This window comes from Babylonia areolata, chromosome 9, assembly GCF_041734735.1.
Source record: "Babylonia areolata isolate BAREFJ2019XMU chromosome 9, ASM4173473v1, whole genome shotgun sequence".
In the NCBI taxonomy this organism is placed as follows: Eukaryota; Metazoa; Mollusca; class Gastropoda; order Neogastropoda; family Buccinidae; genus Babylonia; species Babylonia areolata.
In genome coordinates, this window is record NC_134884.1 from 32,782,830 (window position 1) to 32,803,593 (window position 20,764).

The 20,764-nt window shown below is 43.2% G+C and overlaps 1 pseudogene across 1 annotated transcript in view; it reads left to right on the forward strand.

Moving 5' to 3' along the window:
* The window catches only part of LOC143285623 (uncharacterized), a 45,560-nt pseudogene extending 35,817 nt beyond the window's left edge, over window positions 1-9,743 (forward strand). Inside the window, exon 5 of the transcript XR_013055708.1 lies at window positions 9,675-9,743. The product of XR_013055708.1 is annotated as an uncharacterized LOC143285623 (transcript). The remainder of the gene's footprint in view (window positions 1-9,674) is intronic.
* The last annotated feature ends 11,021 nt before the right edge of the window (window positions 9,744-20,764 follow it).

Consider the following 20,764-nt stretch of genomic DNA (forward strand, 5'->3'; position numbering starts at 1 on the left):
GCGAATATTCATCCGAAGTTGTACGCTTCACAACTGCTATGAAATATAACATAAATGTAACATTATATTCTCTATGACACCAGAATGGCATACGGTATCATGTATAATACATACGTGAAACGTGTCTTCGCTTCTGTGTGAAAGGACTTTAACCGCGGGTTTTTGTTGTTGTCTTTTTCAAAGGAACACGCAGATGATTCAAGAGGAACACAATGTGTGTGTGTGTGTGTGTGTGTGTGTGTGTGTGTGTGTGTGAGAAGAAGAAGAAGAAGAAAGTAATAAAAATACGAGGAAAAAAAAATGTAGAAAAGGGAAAAACTTAATCTCCCGTTACACCCTAGCCAAACACCGCCTTTCAGAATATAAGCACGCGTTTTCAGTTATGCCCCGGCAGGATAATTATTTTGTAACGAGTGCACATTATATGCCAGCCGCTCCCCGCTCCCCCCCCCCCCTTGCCCCGGACCCCCCCCCCCCCCCTTCCTCCAAGCCCCCACCCCACCCTCCACCCCCACCCCCTTTCAGCAAAAGAACGGCTTCGCTTTACCACTGAGTACGTATACTACCAGAGCTTTTCAAAACGGGTGCACCTGTTCGCCAATAAAATGTCGTCTCTTGCACGAGAAGACAGACGGAGCGGGAGGGAGGGGGCGGGAGTGGGGGTGGGGGTGGGTGGGGGTGAGGACGGGGGTTACGGGCAGGAATCGCACAACATGGGAAGATCATTTGCCTTGCCAGACCCTGAAGGACTGAAAAAGCGAGAGAGAGAGAGAAAGAGAGAGAGAGAGATAGACGTGGGGGTAGGGAGGGTCGGGGGTGGGGGTGGGGGTGTGTGTGTGTGGGGGGGTACAGGTGTGCGGGGTGGGGACGGGAGAGGAGAGAGACCATGAAGGATTGGGGAATGGAAGAGAGAGGCAGAGAGAAAGAGAGAGAGAGAGAGAGAGATAAGCCCTAGACAGACAGAGAAAGAGAGAGAAGGGGAGGGGAGCCCCTGAGAGAGAGAGAGACAGAGAGAAACAGCCAGCCAGACAGACAGACAGAGACAGAGAGAGAGACAGATAGAGATAAAACCAGGAGAGAGAGAGAGAGTCCCAACTCTCCCTCCCTAGCATTTCAATTTCCCATGTTGCGCATGCCACTCTGAAATAAACCAGCGTTTCACTTTCAAAGTGATGGCGCGTACGCTTGAGTGGTGGCGTTCCCCTGCAACGTGTAAGTTTCCTCCCTGACAGTGGAAATTGACGTGACAGCGGCACGCGCGCGCGCTGCGTCATTAGGGCCCGGATGTGGATGCGGAGTGACGCGCACGGGCGCCATGTTGGCTGTGTCTGGGAGGAAGTTTGGGGAGTTCGGGTGTGTGTGTGTGTGTGTGTGTGTTGGGGGGTGGTGGTGGGGGGGATGGTAGGGGGGGGGGGTGTCTGTAGGAATGTTCTCTGTTTGGGGGGGGGGGGGGAAAATGTTTCAGGTGTAGAAGAAATGTTATGTATCAAGCGTAGGCGTGTCAAATGGATTCTGAATCAAGGATGCCTTTTTTCCCCATTATTTTCTTTCTTTCTTTTCTTTTCTTTAAAACAAAACAAAACAAAACAAAAACAAAAACAAAAAAACACAACATAGGTGCTTTCGGGTAGGGGTGAGGGGGAAAGCTGGGTTGATTGAGGTATACAAAATTTAATGGGGGGGGGGGGGGGGGGGGAGGGTGCATTTGGAATGTATGTCTATTTTTTTTAAATTTTATTATTAACAAGAAATCCTTGAAATGAGTGAAGTTGGAGATGAAGGTGGAATTACAAAAATAAGTGAGATATATTATTTCAAGATAGGCGATCGAGATTTAAAAAAATATATATACATGTATGATGTATAAGGACGCATGTGTAGAATATCAAATTATTTTTTCAGAAAAGAATAATGCTTATTTTGTCAATATTGATGAAATAATGGTCGCGCTTTTGTCAGTGCGGCTTCAAGTCCGTTTCCAAACGTGCAGCTTTTACCAGTCAGTGACGTAGGCATAACAGCCATTGAAGTGTGAAAGCAAACAGTAATAATATTATTGCCATTGGTAGAGTGACAGGCGCAATACTGAATGGTTAATGCGTTGGACTTTCAATCTGAGGGTCCCGGGTTCGAATCACGGTGAAGGCGCCTGGTGGGTAAAGGGTGGAGATTTTTCTGATCTCCCAGGTCAACATATGTGCAGACCTGCCAGTGCCTGAACCCCCTTCGTGTGTATACGCAAGCAGAAGATCAAATACACACGTTAAAGATCCTGTAATCCATGTCAGCGTTCGGTGGGTTATGGAAACAAGAACACACCCAGCATGCACACCTCCGAAAGCGGAGTATGGCTGCCTACATGGCGGGGTAAAAACGGTCATACACGTAAAAAAGCCCACTCGCGTATATACCAGTGAACGTGGGAGTTGCAGCCCACGAATGAAGAAGAAGAAGAAGTCATTGGTAGATAGTTAATTGATCAATCAGGTTGAAGTGTCTCAAAGAAAACAGGGGGGAAAAAAAGAAGAATATATCTTTATATCCTCACATACAATGGTCTCACAAATAATGCACGGCACAGAGACAGACACGACTATATTGCACATATTTACTCTTCTCTTTAGTAGGTTCGTCAATTCACTACAAAGCAGTTTAAAACGCAGAGAGATTTACATACATACTGAATGAACTTACCGCGATGCAATTAGATGAACTTATAAATTTAGTCTGCCTCAGTAACGGTCTAATTTCAGCATTTGTTACCAAGCAATCCTGAATAAGTAAGCACACATTTAGTACCACTTGCGCATTGAATTTTCAAAAACAAAAAAAAGATCTGTTCGCTTGTTATCATATTCAACGGAAATAGCGTTGGGGCAAACGAACGCACGTCGTGTTTTTTTGTTTTGTTTTTTGTTTTCCCTTGAATATTTTGTATACGTTTCATTATCAGTGATGATTGTAGTGTTTCGTGGACAAAAACCAGTGTTTCAAACGTATTTTACATATTTAGAATTACACACAAATAACAGGGTTCCGATTTGATAAAGATAGCAAATGGGATCATTGTTAGGACACACACACACACACACACACACACACACACACACACACAGACGCATTGAACGTTAACAAACAAACAAATAACAATTGAAACAAAAACAAAGAAATAAAAGACAACTCTGCCGAAAAGTGGAGATTTCTCCGTGGTAACATTACCACTTTTTATCACGTTGGCAGCTGTTCAGTCCTTTTACTTTCTCAGTCCCCGCCTTTCTGCCACGTCTCAGCCAATCGTTGTCCACTGATAATGTGACGCGAGTTAACTGACAGCTGATAATAAAAGAAAAAGAAAGAAAATCACCGGGCTGTCCTATCTCACTCTCCGACACTCAGTGCGCGACATGAACATTTTATCAATGAGGCTGCTGGAAAAAATATCATGAACAAGTTGTTTTGTCGTGTGTGTGTGTGTGTGTGTGTGTGTGTGTGTGTGTGTGTGTGTGTGTGTGTGTGTGTGTGTGTGTGTGTGTGTGTGTGTGTGTGTGTGAGCGAGCCTGTAATATTATTTAAACACGTAGGTCCTTTTTGTTCGCATTTTTACCCAGTTGACACAGTGAATTTATCTCTGATATATACAAATACAACAAAAAGAATTGTATGATAATACCACCAATGGATAATATATACATGTATTTGTACAATAATACTACCAATAGATAATACATGTAATTATATATATATATATATATATTATATATATATATATTCATATATACTTGTAAAAGACCACATGTGGGCTCAATAGAAGATTATAGCGATGAACGGACTATTGGAGCGGTGGTACTGGTTGTGATATATCATATCACCATATTATTATCATTATCATTATTATTATTCAAACCGCGATCACATCGCTACCCCTGCTACATTACTTGTATCTAATAATAATGATTATAACAATTATTATTATTTTTTAAAATATTTTTTTTCATTATTATTATTATTCTTGTCATTATCATGATTATCAACATCATCGTCATCACAATCATCATTTTCATTTGGATGACTATTATTATCGCCATCATTGTTGAGCCTATAGTAATAACATTGTCCGCAAATGCAAGTTGTGAATTTATTTCCGAGCTCGTAATTCGTCGTCTAGCGATTTTTCTGAAAAAAAACCCAACCACCCCAAAACAATAAAACAAAACAAAACAAAAAAACAACAACAACAAAAAAACATACACACAAAACAAACAAACAAACAAAAACAGTTTTATGTCACAGCAACTCAGCGAACTTGTCAGGGGACAAACGAACAAAAAAACAAAACAACAAAAAACCAAAAAACAACAACAAAAAATCCCTCCAACTTTTCCTTTCCTTTTTATTCCATCGACCCAAAAAGCCATGCTAGCTAATTCAGTCAGAAAAAAATGTTCGCTGGCTTTCTCAGCGTGCATGCTGGCTATTTCCGGTGTATTTTCGTACCATGTCATGTCACGTGTTCCCAACCCAGAGGATAAAGAGAGAGAGGGAGAAAATGGCACTTTCGTTTCACCACTTCCCCCACTCCCCTCCTCCCTCTTTCTTTCTCTCTCTGTCTCTGTCTCTCTCACTCACTCTCTCTCTCTGTCGCCCCCCACCCCTCTCTCTCTCTCTCTCCTCTCTCTTTCTCTGATAGTTTATTTTCTCGTGGTTCCAGCTTCTGAGCTAATTTCCTCAGCCCGTGCTGAGCTCACTCAGCGACCCGTGGCTATCTATCACAGACCCGTGTTGAGCAAGCTCGTTACGATTGATCCCGCGCCACTAAAGAAAGAAACCTGTCAATATTTACAGCCTGATAATTGGCAAGCTCTGTCGTCCAAACGAAGCAGGCATGTTCGCTTGCAATGGCATCGACAAGCCGTCGTCAATTTCTCAACAAGTTTGTCCGATAAATAGGGTCGGTTGTTCCGCGTGAGGGTTGCAGGGCGTTTGGAATAGAAATCGACAAAGCTCGTCACTTTCCCTCCACTCCGAAAGCCCCCGCTGGGGGAGTGATGTATCGCGATTTGATTGAATGACAAATGCTGATTTTTTTCTCCGCTTGCGTGTTGAACACGCATTGTGGCAAGTTTTCTGACGGTGCGGCGCATTGAATAGAATGCCTTTACTTTGGGACGAAAATGGGTTTGTAACCTGTTGTGAAATTACGACCAATATTTGGACATGTGTGGTCTCGGGTGTAGAAGTAGTAAAGGGGGAGATAGAAGCAGTCCCTTGTGGTGTTGTGTGGCGGATGTGGCCACGCTTAGGCTATATATGTGTGTGTGTGTGTGTGTGTGTGTGTGTTTGGGTGAAAGGGTGGGTGTGTGCGTGTGTGTGCGTGCGTGTGTGTGTGTGTGTGTGTGTGTGTGTGTTTGGGTGAAAGGAAGAGTGTGTGCGTGTGTGTGCGTGCGTGCGTGTGTGTGTGTGTGTGTGTGTGTGTGTGTGTGTGTGTGTGTGTGTGTGCGAAAGGAAGGGTGTGTGCGTGTGTTTGGGTGAAAGGAAGGGTGTGTGCGTGTGTGTGCGTGCGTGTGTGTGTGTGTTTGGGTGAAAGAAAGGGTGTGTGCGTGTGTGTGCGTGCGTGCGTGTGTGTGTATGTGTGTGTGTGCGCGCGCGCGCGCGCGTGTGTGTGTGTGTGCGAAAGGAAGGGTGTGTGCGTGTGTTTGGGTGAAAGGAAGGGTGTGTGCGTGTGTGTGCGTGTGTGTGCGTGTGTGTGTATGTGTGTGTGTGTGTGTGTGTGTGTGTGTGTGTGTGTGTGTGTGTGTGTGGAGAGAGAGAGGGGAATTGGGAAGGAAGAGTATTTGATGACAGAGAATGAATTGAAGTGTTGGCAGTAGCGTGGGGTGCAGCAATATCTGGCATCAGAATTTAAAAAAAAACGAGTGACACGTTTTGAATTGGTCTGTTTCTTTCCTTTTTTTCCTTCTCCTTGGCGTTAGTAGTCTTTTACAGCTTACAAACATCTAGAGGCATTTGCTAAGGACAGGAAATGTGTGTGTGTGTGTGTGTGTGTGTGTGTGTGTGTGTGTGTGTGTGTGTGTGTGTGTGTGTGTGTGTGTGTGTGTGTGTGTGTGTGTGTGTGTGTGTGTGAGTGTGTGTGTGTGTGAGTGTGTGTGTGTGTGTGTGTGTGTGTGTGTGTGTGTGTGTGTGTGTGTGAACTGAGGGAAACAAAGTAAGAGATAGGATTATTTCCTATACTGAGTATCCATTTCTTTGTTCATTTGTTCTGAGTTAACATTCTGATAAAAGTAAGCGGTCAAAGAAGACATTATAAACATCGTACACGTAAAATATATATCGCATGTTAACACACGCACAACACACATACACGTAAACACACACACACAAACGCTCCAACTCCCTTCAGATGATAGATAAAATAAAATAAAATGATATAAAATAAAATAAAAAAACGATGAAAAAGAAGAGGCAAAAAAAAAAAATAAAGAAAAAAAAGAGAAAATCCAACAGAACAACGCTAAGAAAACAGGCGAAAAGTACTGACGACTCAAACGCTATTTACACACGCAGCGCTGGTCCTGTTTCTGTCTCTGTTGCAATAGCAATGGCCACGGGTATTGGTGGTATCATAAATAGGGAGATGGGGGGGAAAGAATGAAAAAAAGTGAAAGGGATGACGTGTCGTCTAGCTTAACCCCACCCCCTTAACTCTTTAACTCCCCAACCTTCAAACCTTCCCACCCTACCCCACCCCTCCACACACACACACACACACACACACACACACACCCATCTCTTCGGACACAACCATTGATGGAAGAGGAGGAGGAGGAGTAGGAGGAGGAGGAGGAGGGGCTGTAATAAAAAGGGTTCCAGCGACCGCCGGAGCACGTGATAGCAGCACTGCCGTTCTTTCGTGTGTGTATGTGTGTGTGTGTGTGTGTGTGTGTGTGTGTGTGTGTGTGTGTGTGTGTGTGTGTGTGTGTGCGAGCGTGCGTGCACGTGCGGCTTTTTTTTTTTTTTTTTTTGCTCCAGAGGGGAGAGACTCCAGATATTGTTTGGAATTGAGAGAGAGAGAGAGAGAGAGAGAGAGAGAGAGAGGGAGGGTGGGCGCGGGGGGGTGGGGGTGGGGGGCGGGGCGGGGGAGAGGGAGAGAGGGAGATGAGGGGTTGAAGGGGTTAAGCGAAGTAAGAGGTCGGGTCTCGCAACTTTTGATGGATTTCAGTGATAATGATCGTCACAGTGCCAACTTCTTGACTCTCTCTCTCTCTCTGTGAAGGGTGAGGAGCGAGGGGTGGGTGGGGTGGATGGGCGAAGAAGTAGGAGTAGGGAGCGGGGCATTAAGTCTGAGGACAGAGGACGTAGGAAGGCGAAGGAGAAAGGGAAGGAGGCTATTACGGAGGAACAGGATCTGTGACGATTATGACAGAAAGCAAACTAGGGCGGGAGAGAAAGAGAACATAGGGGTGGGAGAGAAAGGGGGTGGGTGGGTGGGTGGGAGATTATGATAAGCAGCACCAGCAACAACAACAAACAAACAAACAAAAGCGGCAGCAGCAGCAACAACAACAACATAATCATCATCATTATCATCAACATAACGAGCTTAAATGCTGGGAATGCGCTTCGTAGCAATCAGTATAAGTACGTTATATCAATATTAATCTGTTTTTGGTTTGTTTTTTGTTTGTTTTTTATGTTTGTTTATTTGTTGGTTCGTTTTTCTTCTCTCTCTCTCTCTCTCTCTCTCTCTTTCTGTGTGTGTGTGTGTGTGTGTGTGTGTGTGTGTGTGTGTGTTTCTGTCACATTTCTGTTAATAGCTTTCTTCGATTTCCATATATCAAAACTCTCTCTCTCTCTCTCTCTCTCTCTCTCTCTCTCTCTCTCTCTCTCTCTCTCTCTCTCTCTCCATAATCTATCACGGCAGCGATTAATTATGCAGTCAGTTGCATATACCTTCGTTAGTCCAGATCACCAGTATAACACTACTTTGAACAAACTGACAAACAAGCTACAGATATATGAAAACAAAATTGATAAACAGTAAGTAGAATTAATATATAAAAGATATCATAGGCAATCCACCAGCAGTCCCTACAGTTTAATATTGATTCAAAATGTTCAGGAAAAAAAAAAGAATAACTAACTAAATAAATAAATAAAGAGATAAATAGATAAATGAATAGATAAATATTTCATAACAGCAAACATTGAAGACACAGGCAGTAAGAGAGACTAGAAATAAAGACAACACAAAAGGCACTGCAACAAAACTTGCAATCACGAAAACAAACAAACAAAAAAACCCAAAAACAAACAAACAAACAAACAAAAAACAAAAACAAACAAAACAAAACAAAAAAAAAAACCCACCCCAAAACCCAACAACAACATCCAAAAAACCCAACTCAACCCACCCACCCATACTTCCTAAAAAAAACCCGCACCGGCTCATATTTTCTCTCCCCCCCCCCCCCCCCCCACCCCCACCCCACAGCCCCCACCCCTGCCCCCTTCCTCTTCCACTTCCACGCCCCTTTCTTTCCTCTTTTCGGGGATGCCACGAAGGTCATTTGCCGATGTCACTGCGGGAACATATTTCTCCCGGACGATGAAATGAACATCATTTGCGTCGCCTCGATAGCGCTAAAAGAGGCATGGAGCATTGAGTTAGTTACGGCCTCATGAGCGCAGGGCGCACACGCGCGCGCACGCACACACACGCACACACGCACACGCACTTGCGCTCATGAGAAAGACTCTGTAGAGGAAAGAGCGAGAGTTGTCCTTCTCCCATCCCTCTACTCTCCCCTCCTGCCTTCCCTCCCTCTTCCCCGCCGCCCGCATGATTGATCGAATATGAAATTGAAGACACTCGCGCGCGCGCGTGAGATGAAACGCTCTGATTGTGACGTGAAATGTCCATTTCATTCTGTTGTCAGTTTCCCGCAAGCCAGACCCTATTGGGGGGGTGGTGGGGTGTGTGTGTGGGGGGGAGGTTTCCGTTCGCCGTTGTCTCCTCTTCTTGTCTCAGGGGACATAACACTGTGGCTTTTTTTTTTTAATTTTTTTTTTTGGGGGGGGGGGGGGGGTGGAGAGAAGGCAGGGGAGGGGGTGGGGGGCAGAGACTGAGGTTGACACGGACGTTGGGGCGGGTGATGGGGGTGGGGGTGGCGGGGGGCAAGGTAGTTAAGGGTGGGGGAGGGGGGGTGTGTGGTTGGGGGTTGGATTTTTGGGGGAGAGGATTAGAAGGGACTTTTATGGGTGGAGGTGGTGGAAAGTTTTTGTTTCGGCTCCTGTTTCGATTGATAATAAGGGTTTTTTTTGTGTGTGTCTCATTTGTGGTGTGCGTGATGGTGGTGGTGGTGGGGAAGGAGTGTGTGTGTGTGTGTGTGTGTGTGTGTGTGTGTGTGTGTGTGTGTGTGTGTGTGTGTGTGTGTGTTATCAGTGTGTTTAACGTCTGCGCCGTTGAAAACTAGAGATTGTTTTGATTGATTGATTGATTACATTCATTGATTCTCCCTTATGATTTTTGATTGATTCAAACTCTCTCCCTCTCTCCTCTCTATCTCTCTGTTTGTTTCTCATTTATGTGTGTGAGTGTGTGTGCCCGTTTGTGCGCGCGCCTCCATGTTTCATTCCAATAACTCAAAAAATCGTTTGTTCTGTTTCTTTTGTTTCAGCAGTGTCTACAAGCCGACTGGTGGAATCCAATATTTAAAACCCTCTAAACTTTTACCCTAACATCCCCCCCCTTCCCCCCTGCCCCCGTCAACCTCCCCCACCCACCCCCCTCTCCTTCCTGCCCGTCACAACCCCCTCCTTCCTTACTTTATCCTCCACCCGTCTTCAGTTTTCAACCACCACCCTCCCCCACCCTCTTTCCACATCTCAATCCGCTCCGCTGTCATCGTCAGCGTTTCGCTTCTCGTCAAAGATCGTCATCAGCTTTAAACGTCATCATCATCTTCATCGTCATCGTCACCGTCCTCGACGTCGTTTGTACAAGCCTCTCTCTCGCACGTAATCGGCGATGGGATGGCGGCGTCCTGAAACTATGGGTACAGGTGTACCTGAAAATAAACGTTGGGTACACGGGCACTTGGCGTCAGTCAGACTGTTGGTGCACGTGTGCTCGTTCTGGTGGTCATCGTCACCGGAAAAGAAGAGAAGAGACTGACTTGAACTTCAGAGCAAGTATGGCGACTGATATGAAGGATGGTCTTCGGGTGGTTTACTGGTTTATTTGAAATGGTGAGTGTATTGGAAGTTATATATATATATATATATATGTTTTTCGACATGACAGTACTATATAGCATGTGGTAAATTCAGGCGCTGACACAGACAGCGATTTTTGATAACAAAACTAACACATACACACACAAGCGGCACAACACACACACAAACAAACACACACACACACACACACACATATATATTACATGATTCCACAGCACACTAACACATTACCAGTCCACACAATTCACAACCCAACCCTGTCAGGGTCAGCCTTATGTGTTCCTCCCAAATTTCCTTTCAGCCTCAACTGAAGACTGACATGGGAGGAAACACAGACCCTAGGGAGGGAGTAAGCTTAGATTCGAGAAAAAAACAAAAACAAAAACATAAAGACCCGGGGGAGGGGGGAACAAAGACGTGCTCTCACCCCTACACCCCCTGCCCTCCTCTCCTCACACCCTCACCCCTGCAGTAAATAAATAACAGACGACACATACACACACACACACACACACACACACACACACACACACACACACACACACGCACACACACACACACACACACACACACACACACACACACACACACACACACACACACACGCACGCACGCACACTCACACTGCACGTGAACTGCTGTTGCCGCCACTGTTCTCCCAGTTATCCAACCTTGACGGTGCAAAAACATTGTGAAACGGTTTTCCGGACAACAATAAACTGCTCGATCTCTCTCTCTCTCTCTCTCTCTCTCCTCTCTCTCTTCTTTTTCTTTTTCTTAACCCTCATCGTTCCACCCCGAATACGCCAGAGAGCCGAACGTTGAACATGTACATGCATCAGTTGACTTATAGCAAAAAGATGGACAAGACAACTGGCGAGGGTGTTGTGAAAGACTTAAACAATTTCACAGAGGTAAGCTGCTGTCTGTTTGGAGAAAAAGAGACAGACAGAGACACGGAGAGAGAGAGAGAAAAATAAACAACAACAACAACAACTGGAGAAGAAAAAAATATTGGAGAAAAGAAAGAAAGGAAAGTTCGGAAGTTTGAGTAAAATGTTTGTTTTTTTAATTTTTTTTATTTTATTTAAAGAAGAGCAAAAGGGTGATGGGGTGGGGTGGAAAAGAGAGTAACAAGAAAGAAAAGCAGAAAGAAAAAAAAAAGAAATAAAGGAAAGATATCATGTCTGTGAGTCATTTTCTGCATCCTTTCCTTCATTCTCGATTTTTTCCCCCGCTTACTGCCCCACCCCACCCACTCCCACCATCTCCCCCTTCGCTCCCCCCTCCCCTCTCCTTCCTCCCTCCCTTAAGGGGAAAAAAACCCCAACAACACCGATATGACAACAATAGCACCACCATAATCACCCCTACGCCTCCAAGTTATCTCCCCCTATATCAGCACCCCATCCACTTCCTCCCCCTTCCCTTTCTCCACTGTTCATATTGACGATCCCAAATCCCTTTACACCCCCCCTGCCCCCCATCATCCCCTCTACACCCCTCCCGCTCCCCCCCCCTCTTATATTATACGTCTGCCACGTTGTCTGTCTCTCTGTCATTCATAATTTTCACTCGCCCCCCACCCCCACCCCCCTCATCTCCCCCTTTACTTCCCCCCACCCTTACCGCCTGCCCCCATTCGCAGAATAGAAGAAGAAGAAGAGAGAGAGAAGAGTGATGGAAGAAGAAAGCTTTGACAGGACTGGGTGTGATTGTATGTTTCCACACAGCTTGTTTGTTTTTCCATCTGTTGAACCTGAGGAGGTGGGGTTGAGACATCGGCACTTTGTCAGTTTCACAGACACCCTTCCTCACTCACTCACTCACTCACCCTGCCACCAACCCACCCACCCACCTAACCCCCTAAACTCTCCTCTTCAGCCACCCCACTCCACCCCTTCCCCCACCCCCACCACTTCCGTACCCTCTCCCTCTCTCTTTCCTTAGTTAGAACTACGCTTTTCTTCTTCTTCTTCTTCTTCTTCTTCTTCTTCTCTCCCTTGACAAATGGCCGACAGGTGCTTGAAATTGACAAGTGGTTTCGGGTGCGATATGTATATAGAGAAACTGAACAGCTTCATTTTCTTCTTCCATCTTCTTGACTACTAAGGAAAAAACAAAAACAAAAAACAAACAAAAAACAACGAAAAGGGTGCTTGTTTCTGCTATTGTACATGTACTTCTAAATCAGTAGGAACCAGATGAGCAGAGGAAGAGATATTTCTTTCCAGGTTGCTGCATATGTTCGTAGGTGATGGATGACTCACTCACACGCACATATATAAAAAAAGAACTTTTAAAAAGCCAGCACGGTTTTTAGCAAGTGTCATTTGAATGATTTATTTTTGAAAGAAAAAACAATTGTATGATAATAACTGAAATAATACTGACGAACTCCCAGCTAAAGTTTGCCACATACATTAGTACTCTTTAAAACGCTTGCTTTAGGGATGCGCGCGTGCACATGCACCAACTTTATGCTAATGTGCCCAGTTGCATGAGCGCACATACGCAGAAACAAACACACACACACACACTCACATACACGCGCGCACGCGCGCGAGAGAGACTCGCGGCATAGCACTGAACGTTCAAAACAAACGAGAGAACATCAGTGAACTCCACCTTCTGTTAGTGAGAAGTACCATAATTCCCAGTAATTAAAATACATCGCCACAACTTGTCTGCTGTAAACGCGCGCGGCGGCGCACTCCGGCCCCCACCCCTACCCCCCTCTTTACCCCCCTTGCCCCCTCCTCCCCCATTCCCTTCATCCATCCTCTCGTTCAGTGTCCGTTCAGCACCTATATACCACTCTTTATGACTCTTCCCCCTCCACCACCGTCCACCACCACCACTCCCCACCATCACCATACACACACACACACACATTATGACACCCACTGCGCCTTGCCTGTCTTCTCTGCACCGAACATGGCCAAAGGATTTATGAAAAAAAAAAAAAAAAAAAAAAAAGAAGAGAGAAAAACTAACAAAAGAACAATCAAACAACAACAACAACAAAAAAACAACTTCCGTTGTTTGACCCCAGCCCCATGATCTAAAACTTGTATATAAGAAAAAAAGAAAGAATACTTAAAAAAAAAAAAAAAAAAAAAAAATTGGGGTCTACTTTCTTTTTTTTCTTTTTTTTTCTTTTTTTATTTTTTTACTTACCACTCAACATTTTCACAACTGGTCCGTGTTTCCCCCCACAACTAAGACAAATCCTCCCGTCATTGCCATGCTGGTCGTAAATTCGTAGGAAGCTCAAGCTTTTTTTCTTTTTCTTATTCTTTTTCTTTTCTTTTCTTTTTTTTTTTTTTACGAGGGGCAACACACCGGAGGATTTTTATTGTTTTTTTTTTATATTTTATTTTATATTTTACCGTCCCTTTGAAGTTCATGGGTTTTTATCCGTCCGTTATGGCATTATGCTTGCGAGCGCACGCATGTGGTCCCGTAGTAGAGAGGACAGTCTATAAGGTTGTATGAATAAATATCGAAGGAAAACAGTGTTCGCAGATTCGCATATTTATCGTCTTTTTGTGTGTGTGTGTGTTATTTCGTGTATTTTGTTTTGTTTTTTGGTGTTCTTGTGTGTGTGTGTGTGTGTGTGTGTGTGTGTGTGTGTGTGTGTGTGTGTGTGTTTGGGAGGGAACAGGGTTGGTTTTGTTTTCTTTGTTTTTAGTCGCTCATCCGAGAGGAGTCATATTTATTAGTATAAGCGGCCGGGGGTAGGGTGTAGCAAGGACAGGGGCAAGGGGGGGTAGGGCAGTGAAGGGAGGTAGCGGGCGGGCGGGCGGGAGGTATTATTGTCAGTCGCTTATGAATAATATGATATGGCACAAAGAAAGAGAGAAATATGTGTATAATAATATATTCATTTATAATGTTTATGGCAATCATACGTCGGCTCAGAACTGACCTGTCCCGTGAAAGAGAGAACTGGGGAGGGAGTGGGGGCAGGGGGGGTGGGGGTGGGGGGTTAGGACCACCGTTGAGTTGAGAGAGGGGGGCGGGGGGGGAGGAGAGGGGAGTAAGGGAGATGGAGAAGAGAGGAGAAAGAGAGAGAGAGAGAGAGAGAGAGAGAGATGGGGGGAGGGAGAAGTTGAGGGAATGGGGCGGGAGAGGAAGTTTGTTTCTTTCCATCCCAGTGCAGATAGTTTATTATCACTTTATTATTAAACAACAACGACAACAACAACAAACAAAACCTAGGGGACGGACGGGAGAGACAGAAAACATGTTATACATGTACACATAAACAACGGAGCAACAACAAGCTAACAGCTCATAACGTGCTCAGGAATATGATTCCGTTGATTTCATTTGACGGCTGGTAAACGTTACACAAATTTCAGTTATGTCGAAATACATGTTTTCCAGTTGCATATAAATGACATTCATTAGGTCCCCCCCCCCCCCCCCCCCTTTTATTCGTTTTACCTAGTCCCTCTCATGAAGGGGAATGTGAACAAAATAAACAATCATTATGTCTGTTACTAAATGGAGACAAATTACTGACGATACAACTTTGAAATTTCAGGTTAATCAGAAATATTAAGAAATCCCAATTTTCCTGTATTTAAGTGCTTTGTAAAGACACATTTTCGCATAACATTACTAGAGAGAGAGAGACAGAGAGAGAGAGAGAGAGAGAGAGAGAGAATATTTTCCGTCGTGTCTTACAACGAACCTCATTGTTTTACTTACTTAGAAGGCGAACTAAAGACAGTCGTTTTTGTTTTGTTTACTCCTGCTTTTGCTGGACAATAAAGATATTGTTATTGTTATAATCGACTCAAAAACCGTGCGCATTTTTCCCTCCACAAAACAGGAAACACACACACACACACACATTTATATCCCACAGACACACACACACACACACACACACACAGCAGCAGCAGACTTTCATGCCCTGCCTGCCTGCCTGCTACTGCAGAAGCATTGTCTACACAGAAATCTGCTTCTCTCTGTTTCAGGATCTCAAGTCTCTCTCGCACGGGAGGTCGGGACGGCCGTACCACTGATGGGCGAAGACAAGCCTTCACACCCTCGTGACAAATAAAGACAGATGCCAGAGAAGGGGGTGGGGGTGGGGGTGGGGAGGCGTGTGTGTTCTTGTCAGGAAGGCAAAGGCGTCAAGCTACGGAACTGGCAGTCTATATAAAGTAGAAAACAAAAAAAGTTCTTTTTTTTTTTTGTCCCCCCCACCCCACCCCCCGCCATCTCCCTCGCCACCCCCTCCAACCTTGAAGGTCTTCATATTCTCTCTCTTTTTCTTTCTTCGTCATTCTGTATAGTTCGTATGTAATATGCTAAAGTAATATTAATTCTGTGACAGTATAATCTGATCACTAATCCGCCAGGACTGAAATTTTCGATTTTTTTTTTTTTTTTGAACGAGACGATGCGTATACGTGTGTGCTGGACAACTGGTTTTCCCTCAACTATAATTTTGATTCTACCATGAGATCCACTCGCAAAAACGTGTATGACTATATGCTGCGTCGTATATTTCGGTTCACCAAGAAAATATGACTACATGTGTGTGTCCATCTTTTCTTTCTTTCATTTTCTTTTCTTTGAACAACAAAAATTGACATGAATATGAACTTTGTTGAATATTCTTACCGATCGAGACATTATCATCATAATAACAAGCTGATATTCTCACAGATATGTAAACTTTTTTTTTTATGCACTAGATATCAGTGAACAGATCCTCTGATTTTCACATGATTGAAGTTATATTAAAAGAAAAAAAAAGTCTTAAGGTTTTTTTTTTGTTGGTTTTTTTACACAACAAACTGTACCTGGATATTGTTGTTTCCTATTAAGAAACAGAAGTTTGCGAATCGCTTTTTCAATTGTTTGTTTGTTTTGAAGTGACGCTGTGAAGAGACACATTGTTGACTTTCTTCTTCCTCCTCTTGTGAGGGATACTACATGCAAGAGAGGTTTGAAAAAGACACTTTGTACATAAATATTTATGCTTGTCGTTTCTTTTCATCATCCATGGCTCTTTTGGAAGATGTGGAGCGTGCGTAGCTTCCATTGTGCTTCGAAAAGACATTATTTTCGAGTCGCCAGGTTCCTGACGTATATTGTTCAAATGACGTGTGCTTCTGAGACACTTGATCACCTGGTTATGACGTCATTTTCACAGTGAAACGGTTACCATGGCGAACGTCTTCAATAAACTGTGTGATTGTTGTGGAAAGAAAAAAATCGGAAAAGTACGTTTGATTTTATATCTAATATTTTTGTTTAGAGTCGCACCGATTCAGAAAATTGTACGTGGGTATGAAATTGTTTATGACAACTGAGGTGAATTGTATAAAAACCGAACAAATTATTTCTTCTTTTTTTTTCTTTTTTACCCCCCCAATTCTCTTCGTACTATCGAAGGATTTCATTAAAATGATATTGGACAAAGATCTTTACGAGTGTTTGGGAATTTTATTTCCGCCAGTGTATTCTTATGATATATAAAATTCGAACAAAACGCTTTATTTTGCCTTTTGATTTCTACTCTCTGGGTTTGTTCCGGTAGGCTGATGGCATCAATTTGTTTAATGGCTAAGAATCTCGGGTAAGCTAGTGTGTCATTTTCCTCGACGACTCCTTTCAGTTCACCCCCCCCCCCCCCTCCCCCCACCCCCAATAGATATTATGATTGAATTTTCATCATCATTATAGTCATCATTGTCATCAAAGTATTATTATTATTATTATCATTATTTATTATTATCATTATTATTATTATTATAACCAAATGAAAATGGTTAGATTCCCATGACAAGATGGTTATATAACTTTGGGGCAGCATATTGCACCATTATATTTCTTTCTTTTTCTTTTTAATGGTACATATGATTATTATTAAAAAAAAAAAATCTAATTGAACAAATTTAGTTTTGTTTTCTCTACTGATTGATTTTTGTTTTTATTTGATCATATTTTATCATTGTTCTTCTTCTTTAAAAATTTTTTTTTTATTATTTATTTATTTATTTTTTGGTACCGTACTTCAGCTTCTGATTACTTCAAAATTGATATAAAATAACTTTGTAATCTCTCCCGTTAAAAATCATAAATGCCATAGCAGTATGGTGACAGTGACGGATAAAAAAAAAGATTAAAAAAAAAAGAAAGAAACATAAAAGAAAAAAAAAAGAAAGAAACATAAAAGAAAAAAAAAAGAAACGAAATTGTTGTGATTTAAAAATAATTATGTAAATTGTATGTGTATGCGTGTGTAGCGAGTATTTCAAATCTACTATTTATGCAAATTAATGATGCTCTCAGAAGAAAATCGTCTCTTTAATTTCAACAGAGGGGGTTGGGGGTTGGGGGGACTTCTTGAAGATTCAGTCAGTCCGGCGGTGTTAATTAATCAATCAACATGGGAAGCAAATTCTCTCTGTGTGTCTGTGATAAGTGTGCGTGAGTTATATATAAATCACCTTGTTTGTAACTAAGTTGCACTTGATTGCTTGTTAACGACTAAAAAATAATCTGTAGAATTTATTTTATTTTTTAAAGTGAAACTAGTCTTGTGTTTTCCTATTCTTTGACTTTGTTTTCAGGATAAAGATCACTTGTTGTTTTTCTCTTTCTCTCTTTCTTTTTTCATTATTTTATTTTAAGACCTGTTGTGATCTGTTCTTTTATTTGACTTGACTTAATATGTTTGATTTAAGATAATTTGACTTCGGTGAGGCTCTGTTTAATGTTGGTTTGTTTTTTTTTTTTTTTTTTTTTTTTTTTTTTTGCTGTTGTTGGTTGTTTTTGATTTTTTGATTCATTCATTTATTTATTGTTACGTGGACATAACTATTACCAAGCATCAATCATCTGGTCAGAGTCAAAGAAGAAATACATTATATTATATTATATTATATTATATTATATTATATTATATTATATTTACAGTTATCATTTGTCACATTTTTGTTGAATTGCTTTTAATGACATATGTGGCTGCGTTTGTGTTTGTTTAAAGGTATAAGTCATGTACAGAACAGTGAGTGTTACTTTACTGTAAGAAACATAGTTTTACCCCAGATATGTGTGTGTGTGTGTGTGTGTGTGTGTGTGTGTGTGTGTGTGGCTAAGACCAAAACAAGCAAAACAAACAAACAAACAAACAGATAAATAAACAATCGTGTTATTCAGTCGCTTCTTTGTTGTAACAGATACAGTTATTATTCCATTCACCTCAGAAAATATTTCTTTTCTCCATTAAAACAGTGCAGTTATTTAACGATTCATTCATCATTAGTTTATTCATGTTTTTTTAACCATTATTCCGCATGACAGTTCTTTACTTCATCGTACATTTGATCTGGGTATTCAGTTTCATTTCAGATTATTTTGTTTCATTAAAAAAATAAATAAATAAAAAAAATCTACAAAAATCTACTCGGGTGTATAATATTGCCAGTATCATTGTCATTATTCCCTGAGCAGTCTTCAGCTTTCCATTGTCTCCTTTCATCAAGAAATGAAAAGAAAAAATAAAAATAAAAAATAAAATAAAATATAATTTTTTTTTAAAAGGTATTCAACCCCAAGAGGGCAAGGAGTGAGTGATGGATATTGAAGGACAGGGAAGATAAAAGAGAGGTGGGATGGAGGAGCCTTGCCTGCTAATAATGCTTTCATCCGAACCCCCCCCCCCAAAAAAAAAAAAAAAAAAAAAAATCAATTCAAAAAATCAAAACAGCAAACATAATACAAACAAGAACAACAAACCTATAGAAAACGGAAAACAAAACTAAATTAACCAGCAGCAGCAACAACATTAAAAATAACAACGAAAATTGTGACCTCACCACCCTCCCTCTCTCTCTCTCCATCCCTATCTCCCTCCCTCCTTCCCTTCCTCTCTCTTCCTCTTCCCCCTATTCCGCCTCCCCTCCCCCCCTCTCTCTTCCGTCCTTCTCCCTCTCTCTAATCTCCTCATCCACCTCTTTCTCTCTCTCTCTCCCTACATATCCCCCCCTCTCTCTCCCTACATAGCCCCCCCTCTCTCTCTCCCTACCTACCCTTCAGCCTCTCTCTCTCTGTTTCTCCCTACCTACCCTTCAGCCTCTCTCTCTCTCTCCCTACATACCCTTCAGCCTCTCTCTCTCTCTCCCTACATACCCTTCAGCCTCTCTCTCTCCCTACCTACCCTTCAGCCTCTCTCTCTCTCTCCCTACATACCCTTCAGCCTCTCTCTCTCTCTCCCTACATACCCCCTCTCTCTCTCCCTACCTACCCTTCAGCCTCTCTCTCTCTGTCTCTCCCTACCTACCCTTCAGCCTCTCTCTCTCTCCCTACCTACCCTTCAGCCTCTCTCTCTCTCTCCCTACATACCCTTCAGCCTCTCTCTCTCCCTACCTACCCTTCAGCCCTCTCTCTCTCTCTCCCTACATACCCTTCAGCCTCTCTCTCTCTCTCTCCTACATACCCCCTCTCTCTCTCCCTACCTACCCTTCAGCCTCTCTCTCTCTCCCTACATACCCCCCTCTCTCTCTCCCTACCCACCCTTCAGCCTCTCTCTCTCTCTCTCCCTACCTACCCTTCAGCCTCTCTCTCTCTCTCTCTCTCTCTCTCTCTCCCTACCTACCCTTCAGCCTCTCTCTCTCCCTACATACCCCCCTCTCTCTCTCCCTACCTACCCTTCAGCCTCTCTCTCTCTCTCTCTCCCTACCTACCCTTCAGCCTCTCTCTCTCTCTCCTCATCCCTTCAGCTCTCTCTCTCTCTCCCTACATACCCTCAGCCTCTCTCTCTCTCTCCCTACATACCCCCCCCCCACCTCTCTCTCTACCTACCCCCTTAGCCTCTCTCTCTTCCCCCTGCCTACCACCTCTCCGCCTCTCTCTCTCTCTCTCTCTCTCTCTCCTTTATCTCCCTCCCTTTCTCTTTCTCTTTCCCTCTCCGCCTCCTCCTCCTCCTACACCCTACCATACACCGCCCCCCTCCACCCCATCACCTTTCCACCTTCATACATCCACTTTCCCCGCACAGTTAGCCACTTGTCGCTTTGTCACGTCACTCGCTGGCGTCAGGCTGACGCGTGGGGCACGTCACAATCGTCGTCGTCGTCATCGTCACGCGGTCACCCTTGTCATACAATGTGGGTCGCGTCACGCTTAAAACGTGTTGTTACTGTTGGTGGGAGAAAGAGAGAGGAGGGGCGGGGGGGAATTTGTGTGTGTGTGTGTGTGTGTGTGGTGTGTGTGTGTGTGTGTGTGTGTGTGTGTGTGTGTGTGTGTTCTTTTTGTTTTGTTTAGTTGTTGCTTTTCCCACGGGAGATATGAGAGACATTAAGCAAGTACTCTTACCATTTTTTTGTTCCTCCTAGTACTATACATAAGTTTTTATGAAGCGGTTTTCTTATAGCATCTGAGGCAAACTGGTTGACCGAAAGAGCGTACATAACTTGTGAGAAAAGGGGTGTGCGGGGGTGAGATGGTAAAGAAAAAAAAAAGGGTGGGTGGGTGGGTGGAGGAAATAGGTTTTTATTTA